Source organism: Bison bison, unplaced genomic scaffold (assembly GCF_000754665.1).
Source record: "Bison bison bison isolate TAMUID 2011002044 unplaced genomic scaffold, Bison_UMD1.0 scf7180017864508, whole genome shotgun sequence".
NCBI lineage: Eukaryota > Metazoa > Chordata > Mammalia > Artiodactyla > Bovidae > Bison > Bison bison.
Window position 1 is genome coordinate 7,787,378 of NW_011495064.1, and position 12,372 is coordinate 7,799,749.

General features: G+C 45.6%; 1 protein-coding gene across 3 annotated transcripts in view; it reads left to right on the forward strand.

Annotated features, from left to right (window-relative positions):
- The window catches only part of IL1RL1 (interleukin 1 receptor-like 1), a 72,697-nt gene that overhangs the window by 617 nt on the left and 59,708 nt on the right, over positions 1-12,372 (forward strand). The window lies entirely within an intron of this gene.

The following is a 12,372-nucleotide window of genomic DNA, read 5'->3' on the forward strand; positions in this document are numbered from 1 at the left end:
TGGGGCTATTCTCGTGCTGGGGTGTTTCCTTCTCATTGTGGTGGCTCCTCTGTTGCATGGGCTCTAGGAGATGTGGGCTCAGCGGTTCTGGTGCAGGGGCTTCGTTGCTTCAGGGCATGTGGAATCTTTCTGGATCAGGGATCAAACCCACATCCCCTGCGTTGGCAGGCAGATTAATTATCACTGAGCCACCAGGGAAGCCCCCAGGAGATGTCTTATCCTCACTTACATTAGGACATGGTGGAAACTTCTCTCACTTAAGAGGACCCTTCCCTGCATACATATTCAAGTATACAAGAAAAAAATAAATAATCCCTGAGTTTCTATTTTCTTTCTTTATGTGGAGACTACTAACAACATGTCACATGTATACTTTAAGCATCTAACTGGACCATAACTAGTTGCTTTGCCAGTATTGTTTTCTCCTTTAATATAGTCTGTGTCTTTTTAATTATCCCTGAACATTCTTTTCCAAAAAAGTATGTTCTTGCTCAAAGTTAATAGCCACTGCCTGGGAGAAAGTATCAAAATAAGTGAGGAGAGAGTCACTTGCATTTAAAAAGCCAGCTCCTTATCCTGGTAATCTAGGTATTTAAAAAAAAACTTTTTATTTTATATTAAAGTATAGCTGATTAACAGTGCTGTGATAGTTTCAGGTGGACAGCAAAGGGACTCAGCCACACATGCACGTGTATCCATTCTCCCCCAGACTCCCCTGCCAGCCAGGATGCCACGTAACGTTGAGCAGAGCTCCCTGTGCTGTGCAGTGGGCACTTGCTGGCTATTCATTTTAAATTTAGCAGTGTGTACATGTCCATCCCAAGCTCCCTTACTCTCCCTTGCCCCCATCCTTCCCTCCTGGCAACCATAAATTTGTTGTCTAAGTCTCTGAGTCTGTTTCTGTTTTGTAACTAAGTTCATCTGCGTTATCTCTTTTCAGATTCTACATATCCGGGGTATCATACAGTATTTCTCTTTCTCTGACTTACTGCACTCAGTATGAGTCTCTAGGCTCTTTCTAATGTGACCGCATTGCACCTTATTTTGTTCAAAATATCACAGTCTATCATTAGTTCTAGTCCTGGAGGAGGAAATGGCAACCCACTCCAGTATTCTTGCCTAGAGAATCCCATGGACAGAGGAGCCTGGCAGGCTACAGTCCATAGGATCACAAAGAGTTGGACATGACTGAAGTGATTTAATAATAATAATAGTCCTTGTTAGAGCAACAGAAAGAGCATGGATGACCCGGGTTCAGACCCCAACCCAGGATCATAGCATCTGGGTACCTTAAGGATACTGTTTAGTCTTTGCTTTCTGATCTGCAAGCTGTGGTAACATATGGACATGTTTGGGGATGAAAGCAAGAACCCGGTATACTGTAGGCTCTCAGAGTGTGGCTACTGTTGCTGTTATCGTTACCAGCCATCCTCCGCGTTATGCTGCCCACAGATGCCCTTTCTCCAGCCTGTCGCTGTGTTCAGTCCCCATCTCTGATTCCAGCCTGTGCACACTCTCCCCCAGAGCAGAGCTCTCCACTGGAACATGGTTCTCAACTCAGTGAAGAGGAAACAGCGCCCCAGGGGTCAGTGAGGGGGACAGCGCCCCAGGGGACAGTGAAGGAGGAACAGCACCCCAGGGGACAGTGAAGGGGACCAGCGCCCCAGGGGTCAGTGAAGGGGGAACAGTGCCCCAGGGGACAGCTGGCGATGTCTGGAGACATTCTCTTTGTCATCACTGGGTGATGGCTACCGGCACTGAGTGGTCACTGAACATCCTGCGATACACAGGGCACGTGCCCCCGATAGAGATTGCCAGGAGTGACCAGCCCAAACGTCCATCGTGCTGAGGGTGGGAAACCCTCAGAAGCACCTGGGGAGTTTCCTCCAGATGTGGTCACCTAAGGATTCTGATACGCACTATGGAAAAAGGGCAGAATTAAGCCAGAAGGTTTAGCATAACTTTCCCACAAGATGACGAAATCATCCAAACGAAGCTGCTCTGGTTTGTCTAATCTATACTTGTGGCTCTTTCATTGGCTTCATTGTATCAAAAAATCCAGACAGTGGCTTCTAGGAATGCCTCTGGCTTTGGTTGCCTCCTGTAAGGGGGTTTAGTGAAGTGAGATGCAGAGTGAGCTGCTCCATAAAAGGGAATCTACCCGCTTCTTCTGTATTCTAAGCTCTCTGGAACCTGAGGCCGTGTCAGCAACTGCTGTCTGCAATGCAGGGGGTGCTCATTTAAAGAGTCGCTCATTGGTTGCGTGCCAAGTCGCTTCAGTCCTTGTCCAAATCTTTGTGACCCCATGGACTGTAACCCACCAGGCTCCTCTGCCCATGGGATTCTCAGGCAAGAATACTGGAGCAGGTTGCCATTTCTTCCTCCAGGAGATCTTCCTGACCCTGGGATCAAACTCCTATCACTTACATCTACCTGCATTGGCAGGCAGGTTCTTTACCACTGCTGTGACTAATACTAGTGAAATAACTCTTCATTTCACCAGTGGGAGATAGATTTAGTGGCAGGCAATTCAGACTTTCAAAACCACAAGCAGTGTATCTCCTGAAGGCAGTAAATAACAAAGCCAAAAGAGAAAAAGAAAAAACTTTTCTTTCCTTTCTGAGAACATTTCTGTTCTCAGAAAAAAAAGGTGCTACAATCACTTTTTCTTGTAAAGTGGTAACTGGAAGCCACCCTTGGTCGCAATTGCTGATTCAGCTGGTCTCTAGATGTTTGATCTTAGGCGCTCGCGCACACACACACACACACACACACACACACACGATTTTTCTTCCCTATGTGCTGAACGAACAATATTTTGCTGCTACTTGGAAGTATTTTAATTTGCAAGTGCATTTTTTTAAGTTTTTATTTTATATTGAAGTATAGTTAGCAATGCTGTGTTAGTTTCAGTATAGCAAAGAAGTTATACATATATCTACTCTTTTTTCAAATTCTTTTACCATTTAGGTTGTTACATAATATTGAGAAGCATTTTCTGTGCTATACAGTAGGTCCATGTTGACTATTCATTTTATATATAGCAATGTGTACATGTCCATCCCAATCTCCCTAACTATCCCTTTCCCCATTCTTCCCTCCGGTAAGCATAAGTTTCTTCTCAAAGTCTGGGAGTCTGTTTCTGCTTTGTAAGTAAGTTCATTTGTATCATTTCTTTTTAGACTCTACACTTTGGTCACTCAGTATGACAATCCCTAGGTTCATCCATGTTGCTGCAAATGACACTGCTTCATTCTTTTTAACAGCTGAGTAATATTCCATTGTGTATATATGTGCCACAGCTTTATCCATTCCTCTGTTGATGGACATTTAGGTTGCTTCCATGTCTTGGCTAATGTAAACATTTCTGCAGTGAACATCGGGTCTGAAAACATGGTCAGAAAAGACACATGCACCCCATTGCCAAGTGCACTTTTTATTTTTTTCCTACAAGGAAACAATTACTTCACTTGTATCTCAGGGTTGATTTTTGTTTAAAAATGTAGTTTTGTGTCTTTTATGTAAAGTTCATCTATAAAATTCATGGAAAGTTCACCTATAAGATTCCATGCTCCTTTCCTTCTTTCTTATATGTATTCACTTTAAAAAATGCAAGTGTTTTTCGCCCTCAAACTCTTGAGAATTTACCTGGGTGGAATTAATTATTCATTGTCCCTTCAGGTACCATCGCTTTTTGGTGTCACCATTGATAAAGGATGTTTCTTCTACTGCTTATAAAAATTAAACTATAAAATTTGCAAATTAGGTAAATCTAAAATCTTTTGTAAAATCATGTCAGGTTAGGTATAAATCCTGGTTTAAAATGAGAAACACTCAGATCAACATTATAATTTGCAAAACATGCATGTTTTAAGATGAACAAATACTTATGAATTGATTTTGTAAGCGTGGTTTTTCAATGGAATGGAAGAAAGCTTGGTGTTTCTTCTACTGTGTGTTCTTAAATAGCCTGCAGCCTTAGAATGAGATTTCACTTACAAACGTAGATTTTAAATATAAACCAATTCTCTCACCAATAATTAATATAAATGACTACTTCTTAATTTTCCACCTAAATGCGTCATTTTCTTCTCCTTTATCTTTTGGAGACATTTTCATTTGTCTTCCTTTCCTGGGTCAATTTGTTGCATACCTTTCCTGTTTGTTAGGCTCTCCAAACCTAGAATGTGGTATTTGGACAATATTAGTGGTCAGCCCACTCCAGTGTTCTTGCCTGGAGAATCCCGGGGACGGCGGAGCCTGGTGGGCTTCTGTCTATGGGGTCGCACAGAGTCAGACATGACTGAAGTGACTTAGCAGCAGTAGCAGCAGCAGTGTCCTCAAACCTGGCTGCATGGAAGAATCACCTGGAGAGCTTAGAGAAATATATACGTAATGCCTTGCTCCAGCCCCGGTTGATTCCAGTGGTAGTCAGATGTGAGACCTGAGGGCAGATCTCTTAGACTATTTCCAGCTTTAAAATTCTGTGATCTGAAAGGATCAGATCTGTTTTGGAAAGTGCGATAAAAATTGGCAAGTCACCGATCTCAGATAGGATGGTTAAGTTGGATGGTGATTCTCAGGGCATGTTTAATTACAGAGAGCAAAGGGTTTTAAAATGTACCTAACCTTTGACCCAGCACTTCTGTTACTAGGCGTCTATTCTTAAGAGAAAATTCACGTGGAACCAAATGTTTAGTTACAAAGATATTGACTTAAGCAGCATATAAAATAGACAAAAGTAAAATTCAACCTAACTAGGAAGTTTTTGAATTAATTATGGTACAACCATGGAGTGGAATACTACTTATTAGACGTTAGAAAAATAATTCTATAGCAAAGTATTTTATGTCACCAGAGAATGCTCATGAAACAAAGTTACAATTAGGTAATATAGTAATTTCATTTGAGAGGTAAATCATATGTATATTTTAAATATAAGTAGAATAATATTTGTAAGGTTATAGAGCAAAATGATGACAATGGTAATCTCTAGGTGTAGGGATTAGAAGTAATTTCTTTTAATTGATTTGTGCTTTTCTATTTACCTACTGTCATTGTATATTATTTCTTTAATTAAAAATGTTAGTTTTGGGAACTTCCCAGGTGGTCCAGTGGTTAGGACTTCACCTTCCATGTGGGCTTGATTCCTGGTTGGGGAGCTAAGACCCTATATGCCTCGGAGTCAAAAAACCTGAACATAAAACAGAAGCAATATTGTAAAAATTTCAATAAACACTTTAAAAATGGTCCACATTAAAAATAATCATAAATAAATTTTAAAAAGAGACTTCCCAGGTGGTCCAGTGGTTAAGAATCTGCCTTCCGATGAAGAGGATGCAGGTTCAATCCCCAGTCAGGGAACTAAGACCCCACATGCTGCGGGGAACTGAGCCTGTGTGCTCTAGAGTCCATGGGCTGCAACTAAGACCCAAGACAGCCAAATAAGTAAACACATATTTTTAAAATATGTTAGTTTAAAGCAATTCTTTGATCTGGCTCCTTCAAGGTTCACCTGTATCCTTCTCAAGGTCTGGTCTATGCCTGTTTTCCAAACTGCAACCTCACAGTACTGAGCTAAAACCTGGGCTTATCCGGAATGCTGAGCTCAACACAGCAGCACCTGTGGGCGCCAGTCTGCATCCTGCCGTCAGTCCACCCAACAATGGAGCATGTAGGTTCTTAGTCAAAAGTCACAAGTCAAGCCAGAGGGACATAAGTGCACAAGAAACGTGTAACCATTTACACGAGGAACTAAATAGGAGGTTCTGAGCGGGGAGCAACGCTCAGAACCTACCCAGGCCAAAGGGCGTTGGAGAAAGAGGTTCTCACCAGGTGGACACTGCTGCAGGAGTAATGGAAAGAGACACGCTAGGTCGTTCCAGTACATTGCATATTTGGGGCAAATTGGAAGATTCAGGTCTGAGTATCAAGTAGGGAGAGGGATACGTAAGTGTTAAAGAAGGACTCAGAGGAAATCCCAATCCGTACTGTACCTTTGAGCAGATTAGGGAAAGGAGCTTCCTCCTCTGTCCAAACTCGGACTCAGCTCAGACCAGGCAACCCACTGGTGACTAGGGCGCGGGTTGGGTTTCAGCTTGCACATGCTTCATCAGCTGGGCACGCTTGTGCCTGTGGTGGTAAAAGAGATACCAGAGGTGGGTGAACACAGTGCATTCCGTGCAGGCTGTGGTTGGTGTGGTTAGGCTGCTGTCATGTCCACTTCTTTGTGACCCCACGGGCTCCTCTTGCCAGGCTGGTCTGTTTATGGGGTTTCCTAGGCAAGAATACTGGAGTCGGTTGCTATTTCCCTCTCCAGGGGATTTTCTAGAGGGATCGAACCTGCATTGGCAGGCAGATTCTTTACCACTGAGCCACCAGGGAGGCCCTTATTGTGCAGGTAGCATGAAGGTATTTGCAGATAGGGTGGTGTGAGGAAGCAATTGATACGGGTCTTGACCATCAGCATTTGTTGATAGGTGAAGTTGTGGGAATCCCTGAGATTTGCTAGAGAAAGCAGTAAGCACAGATCTTTAGACCAGGGGTTCCCAACCTCTGGGAGCTAATGCCTGATGCTCTGAGGTGGAGCTGATGTCATAATGAAAGAAATAAGTGCACAATAAGTGTAACATGTTCGAGTCATCGTGAAACCATCTCCCCCTCCCTGGTCCCTGGAAACATTGTCTTCCACAAAACTGCTGCCAAAAAGGTTGGGGACCGCTGCGTTAGACAATGCCTGCATTCAGCTGCAGGGGTTGGTGAGAGGAATCGACGAAGCACCCGAGAAGAGACATCAGGGGGACGGGAGGGAGACCCAAAGGGGAATGAGTGTCACGGAGCCCGCGGGTGGAGTTTCGAAGAGGAAGTGGTCAGGGTGTGAAGTGGTCCCAGTGGAGAAGCGAATGCAAATCAGAAGTTTCTGGTTACTTTTTAACCAGCAGTTCAAGCAGCAGGGCAGAATTGGACCCTAAGGGTCTGAGGAGTAGGTGGGCAGTGGGGGTGATGAGGGCTGGGGCAGAGGTTTCTCTAAGAACATGGGCAAGGAGAGATGGGGCAGTGCTTTCATAGGAAAATGATTAACAGAAGGGAAGGCTTCAGTTATGGTGGGGAGCCCAGAGTCTTCCAGACACTGGGTGGAGGAAGCCGTAGACATAGATATAAGGATGAGACCAAGCAGAACTTTTGAGAGGTAAGACTGTATGCAGGCTGGGGGCTGAGAGATTAACCCCAAAAGAGGCACTGTTCTTGGGAGGAGGGAGAATATGAGTGAAGAGACTGGGGGATTTTTTTTTAACTTTTTACTTTATGTTGGAGTTTAGCTGATTAACAATGTTGTGACAGTTTCAGGTGGACAGCCAAGGGACTCAGACATACATACACATGTATCCATTTTCCCCCAAACTCCCCTCCCATCCAGGCTGCCACATAAGTTTGAGCAGAGCTCCCTGTGCTGTACAGTAAGCCTGGGATATTTTGAGTTGGGAAAGAGATAGTACATCTCTTAGTGCCCCTTTTCTCAGGGGCCAGGAAATGGGACCAGTGGGTCATAGCCAGAGATTCCATGATGGATTTGTGAGTCAAAGGAAAGGTCTGAAAGATGCTATGGACCATAAGAGAAAGGAGTTTTGGGTGAACAGAAGGATCGATTAGGAGTGTGGTGAGCCTCCCACTGCAGTGGGAGGAATTTGTTACTTTTGTGAGGAGAGAAACTCTGTTCATCCTGCTGATAAAGTGAAACTTCATGCTTATCTTAAACAGTATTTTTCTAAGACATCACACAGTGCCTGGCCAGAGCAGGCACTCGGCAAATATCTGTTTAATGGATACATTCTGTGATGGTGCTCATCAGTGAAATCAGGTGAGCGCTGCCAGCATTATTTAGCACCTGGCAGAGAAAACAAGATTAGGGAACCCAACCTTGCTCTGTGTGTGTGTCATGACTGACTTAGTCATGACTGACTCTTTGCAACCATCTAGACTGTAGACCTCCAGGCACCTCTGCTCACGGGATTCTCCAGGCAAGAATACTGGAGTGGGTTGCCATTCCCCTCTCCAGGGGATCTTCCCAACCCAGGGATCCAACCTGCATCTCCTGCATTGCAGGCAGATTCTTTATGATCTGAGCCACAGGGAAGATCCCTTATAGGTCTTAGAACAAGCAAAAGAAAAAAAGAAGGAAATTTTTTTCTCTATTTGCTTGACTGAAGAGCGAAACTTAGACACACATGATGGTACCAGAAGGTGACAGTTTCAAACCTAGTGTACTGAGAAATAGTGGAGAATCATCCCAAATCTGAGACCAAAGTTTTGTCATTGTGATATGAAGACTGGTGACTTTCCTTGGGGTGGGGGTGGGGGTGGAGGCTCATTTCAGGGGCCAAGCTACTTTCTCTGTGAGCTTTTTCCTCTCCCAGAGCAAGGCTCTGAAAGGATGATTCATGGGGCTGGTGAATCTGTGACATCTCTGTGGGGGCACTGGCCCTGGGAACTTGTGTGAGAATAAGTCAGGTCTGGCTGGTGAAACCATGCTTTGGGGACCAGCAGCAGGGCTGCCTTGACGGAAACTCAGAGTTTTGAAGGTCATCCGTGGATGATCCTTGGGCAGCTTTAGAAACCACATCCATCTCTGAATGAGACATAACTGCAAAATCAAGGAACCGCTTTGCTCCACGCCCACAGATCAAGCTGGGCAAGGACTGTGGCCACTTTGCGACCTGGGCCTTCCACACTGGGTAGTACGTGGCCACATCTGTATTAGTCAGCTCGAGCTCCATAACAAAATACTGCAGATCAGGGAGTTCAGAAAACAGGAGCTGATTTTCTCACAGTTCTGGGGACTGCAAGTCCAAGGTCAAGGTGCTGGCAGGGTCAGTTTCTCTGAAGGCCTCTCTCCGTGGCGTGCAGACAGCCACCTTCTCCCTGCGTCCCCTGGGTCCTCCACAGCCTTTCCTCTGTGTGGATTTGTCCCTGGCATATCTCTTCCGGCAGGGACCCCAATCATATCGGGTTAGGGTCTGGCCATGTGAAGGCTTTAACTCTCAAGACAGTCACATTCCAAAGTATATTGGGGAAGGAGGTGAGGACACCAACCTATGAATTTTGGTGGAGTGTGGGGGACACAATTCAGCCAGAATACCACCCACAGTAAGATCCAGAGTGCGGGCTTACGTTTAGTCCACGTGTGTGCTCAGTCACTCAGTCGTATCTGACCCTTTACAACCCTACAGACTGGAGCCCACCAGGTTCCTCTGTCCATGGGATTTCCCAGGCAAGAATACTGGGTTGCCATGTCCTTCTCTAGGAGATTCCTGACCCAGGGATAGAACCTATGTCTCCCGCATTGGCAGGCAGATTCTTTACCGCTGAGCAACCTGGGAAGCCCAAATATCCTTGTTACATATATCTTTATTAACATGTGTGATTTTTTTTTAAAAAGGCACATTCTTGAAAGATTAACTTTTGAAAAGAATGTTTATCATAAGATGCCCTGTAGAAAAGTGTTTATTGACTTACAATTCCTAGAGTAGTAAATATACAACATCATCATGAAAAAGAAATCTTGTTACTCAGTTGGCTAAAGAGATATCTCCTTTGAACTTACATGTCTTTGTTTACTTATGAGACAGCCTTGCCTAAGTTTGTTGATTTCTGTATTTCCTCTTTTGCTGATGGCCTGTTGTAATTTCTGCTCATTTTTGTATTGTGATATTGTTAATCTTTTGGTAGTGGTGGTGGTTTGTTTAGTCTCTAAGTCATTTCTAATTCTTTTGTGACCCCATGGACTGCAGCCTGCCAGGCTCCTCTGTCCATGGAATTTCCTAGGAAAGAATACTGAAGTGGGTTGCCATTTCCTCCATATTAATCTTCTACTTATCCAATTATAATAATTCTTCCAAGTGAATCATATGTTGCTTATTTTATTTGTAAATTTTGTTTGGGTTATTCTTTTTATGTGTGCAAATTTAATTTTTTTATTTTCTTTAAGGGGATAGAATCAAATATAGTAGTCTTTTATTTATAGTGTCTGCCTTTGTTTTTATGCCTATAAATACTTGGTCTATTCCTAAAGGAACCCAAACCCAGTACTCACTGACAACCTCGAGGGATGGGATGGGGAGGGAGGTGGGAAGGAGCTTTAAGAGGGAGATGACACATGTATACCTATGGCTGATTCATATTGATAAATGGTGGAAGCCATCACAATATTGTAAAGTAACTATCCTCCAATCAAAAATAAAATAAAAGACTGTAAGAAAAAGAAAAAACAAATGGGGAAAGAAAGAAAGAAAGAAAAGAGTGTGGGCTTAAGTAGCCAAGTGGCACAGTGGAAAGTCCTGGCCCCCTATCTTTGAGGTTGTGGGCTGCAAAGCACCTTCTCCTATGGTTCTGTCCCGCCTTGAGGACATTATGCTCAGTGAAACAAGCGCTGATACAAAGGGACAAAACAGTATACGAGGCCCCCAGAGAAGTCATATTCATAGAGACAGAAAGTAAAAGGGTGGGCGCCAGGGAGGGGCTGGGGAGCTTTTCTTTAATGGTGCAGAGTTTCAGTTTTTAACAATTATTTGTTTCTGTTTTATGCCGTGCTTGGTCTTCATTGCTGTGTGAGGCTTTTTCTCTAGTTGCAGCCAGCAGGGACTACTCTCTAGCTGTGCTTCTCATTGTGGTGGCTTCCTTGTTCAGAGGACAGGCTGTAGAGTATGCAGGCTCCGGTAGTTGCAGCACACAGGTGATGTCTTTCAGTCGTTGCGGCTCCCAGGCTGTAGAGCATAGGCTCAGTAGCTGTGGTGCATGGGCTTAGTTGCCCTGCTGCGTGTGGGATCTTCCTGGACCAGGGATCAAACCTGTGTCCCCTGCAGTGGCAGGCAGATTCTCAACCACTGGACCACCAGGGAAGTCCCCAGAGTTCCAGTTTTGCCAGATGAAAACAGTTCTGGAGACGGATGCTGGGCTGACGCTACCACACGTGAAAGTACTTAATGCCGCAGAACCTTCACTAAAAGATGAATAACGTGGTCAATTTTATGTTGTGTGTATTTGACCACAGGAATAAGAAAGAGTGGGCTGAGGCAGGAGACCTGAGTCTCAGCCCCTGCTCCCCTAGCCCCACCCCACGCCATTATTTTATCTCATTAGGATGCAGGTTTGGGACCTGCAAAACGGGAGCGATGTTTCTTATTATGTGATCCAAGGGGACAGTGAGGCTAAAGTTCTTGGCAAAGCCTTTGACCTGCAACGAGAGCTCAGCCCAGGAGATGTAAGAACAGTAACAGCGATGGAAGGACAGAAAGTGTCACTTTCTGGTGGCCAGTGGTGTTTCCCTTTGGAGGGACTTGTTTGTGGATAGGGTTGTAGGAGCTGATTGGAGCCTCTAGACCTGGAAAACTCCCTGCCAAATTGCCAAAGGAGTCCTGTTTCCAACACTCTTGAAAGAATCCGCTGCTTTGTCACATACGCAGCAATCAAGCAAATGTGCCAAGAACCTGCCAGAGCCTCAAGGATCAGCCAGCTGTCGCCTTCTCTCTGAGCTCTGGCCTCCACCTCTGCCCAGCTGGGCCCTCGCGCAGACCACATGGGCTGCCTGGACAGTCCTGAGGCTACAGCCATACATGAAACCTTGGCCTTGTGCCAAGATACACGTGACCCTTCCCAGGCACCTTGCCGCCCCCAGACAGGGCCCAGTGAGGCTCCCCGACCCCGGCTGCCCCCTGCCAGGCCATGAGGGTCCACTTCCTGAGCCCTGAGCTGCTGGCTGTCACTCTCACCCCACCCACACTTTCCTTACAGCTAGTCCAGGCCCTAGCTGCTGCTGCTGCTGCTAAGTCACGACTCTTTGCAACCCCATGGACTGCAGCCCACCAGGCTCCTCCATCCATGGGATTTTCCATGCAAGAGTACTGGAGTGGGGTGCCATTGCCTTCTCCGCCACTCAGTACTAGAGGAGCAATGTCTATATGTGGGTGTTGAGCGGAATTTAGCCCCCGTGGTGAGCTTCCTCATCCTTCGCATCTCCAGGCTCTCCTGTAGGGGTCTGGTGGACCTGATCTGCACCAAAGCTTCAGGATTATTGCCCCCAAGGGAGCCCCCTTCCTGGGGAAGGGAAGGAGGCTGAATTGCAAAGCTCGGCTGTTCTGAGAGCCAAAGTGCCCTGGAGCATCTTCTGGGTCCAGGTGCCACGGTGAGAAGTCCAGGTGAGCCCTGGCCCCTTTCAGACCAGCTCAGCCTAGCAGAGGCTGCATTCCCTGCCCCCCACCACAAGTGCTCCTGCCCACCGAACGTCCTGTCTCCATCCAGGGCTGCGCTGTGCCCAGCTCGCTAGTTGCACACTGGGTGATTCAGGGGAATCTCCAGTTTTCACCTTCTGCGCCCTGC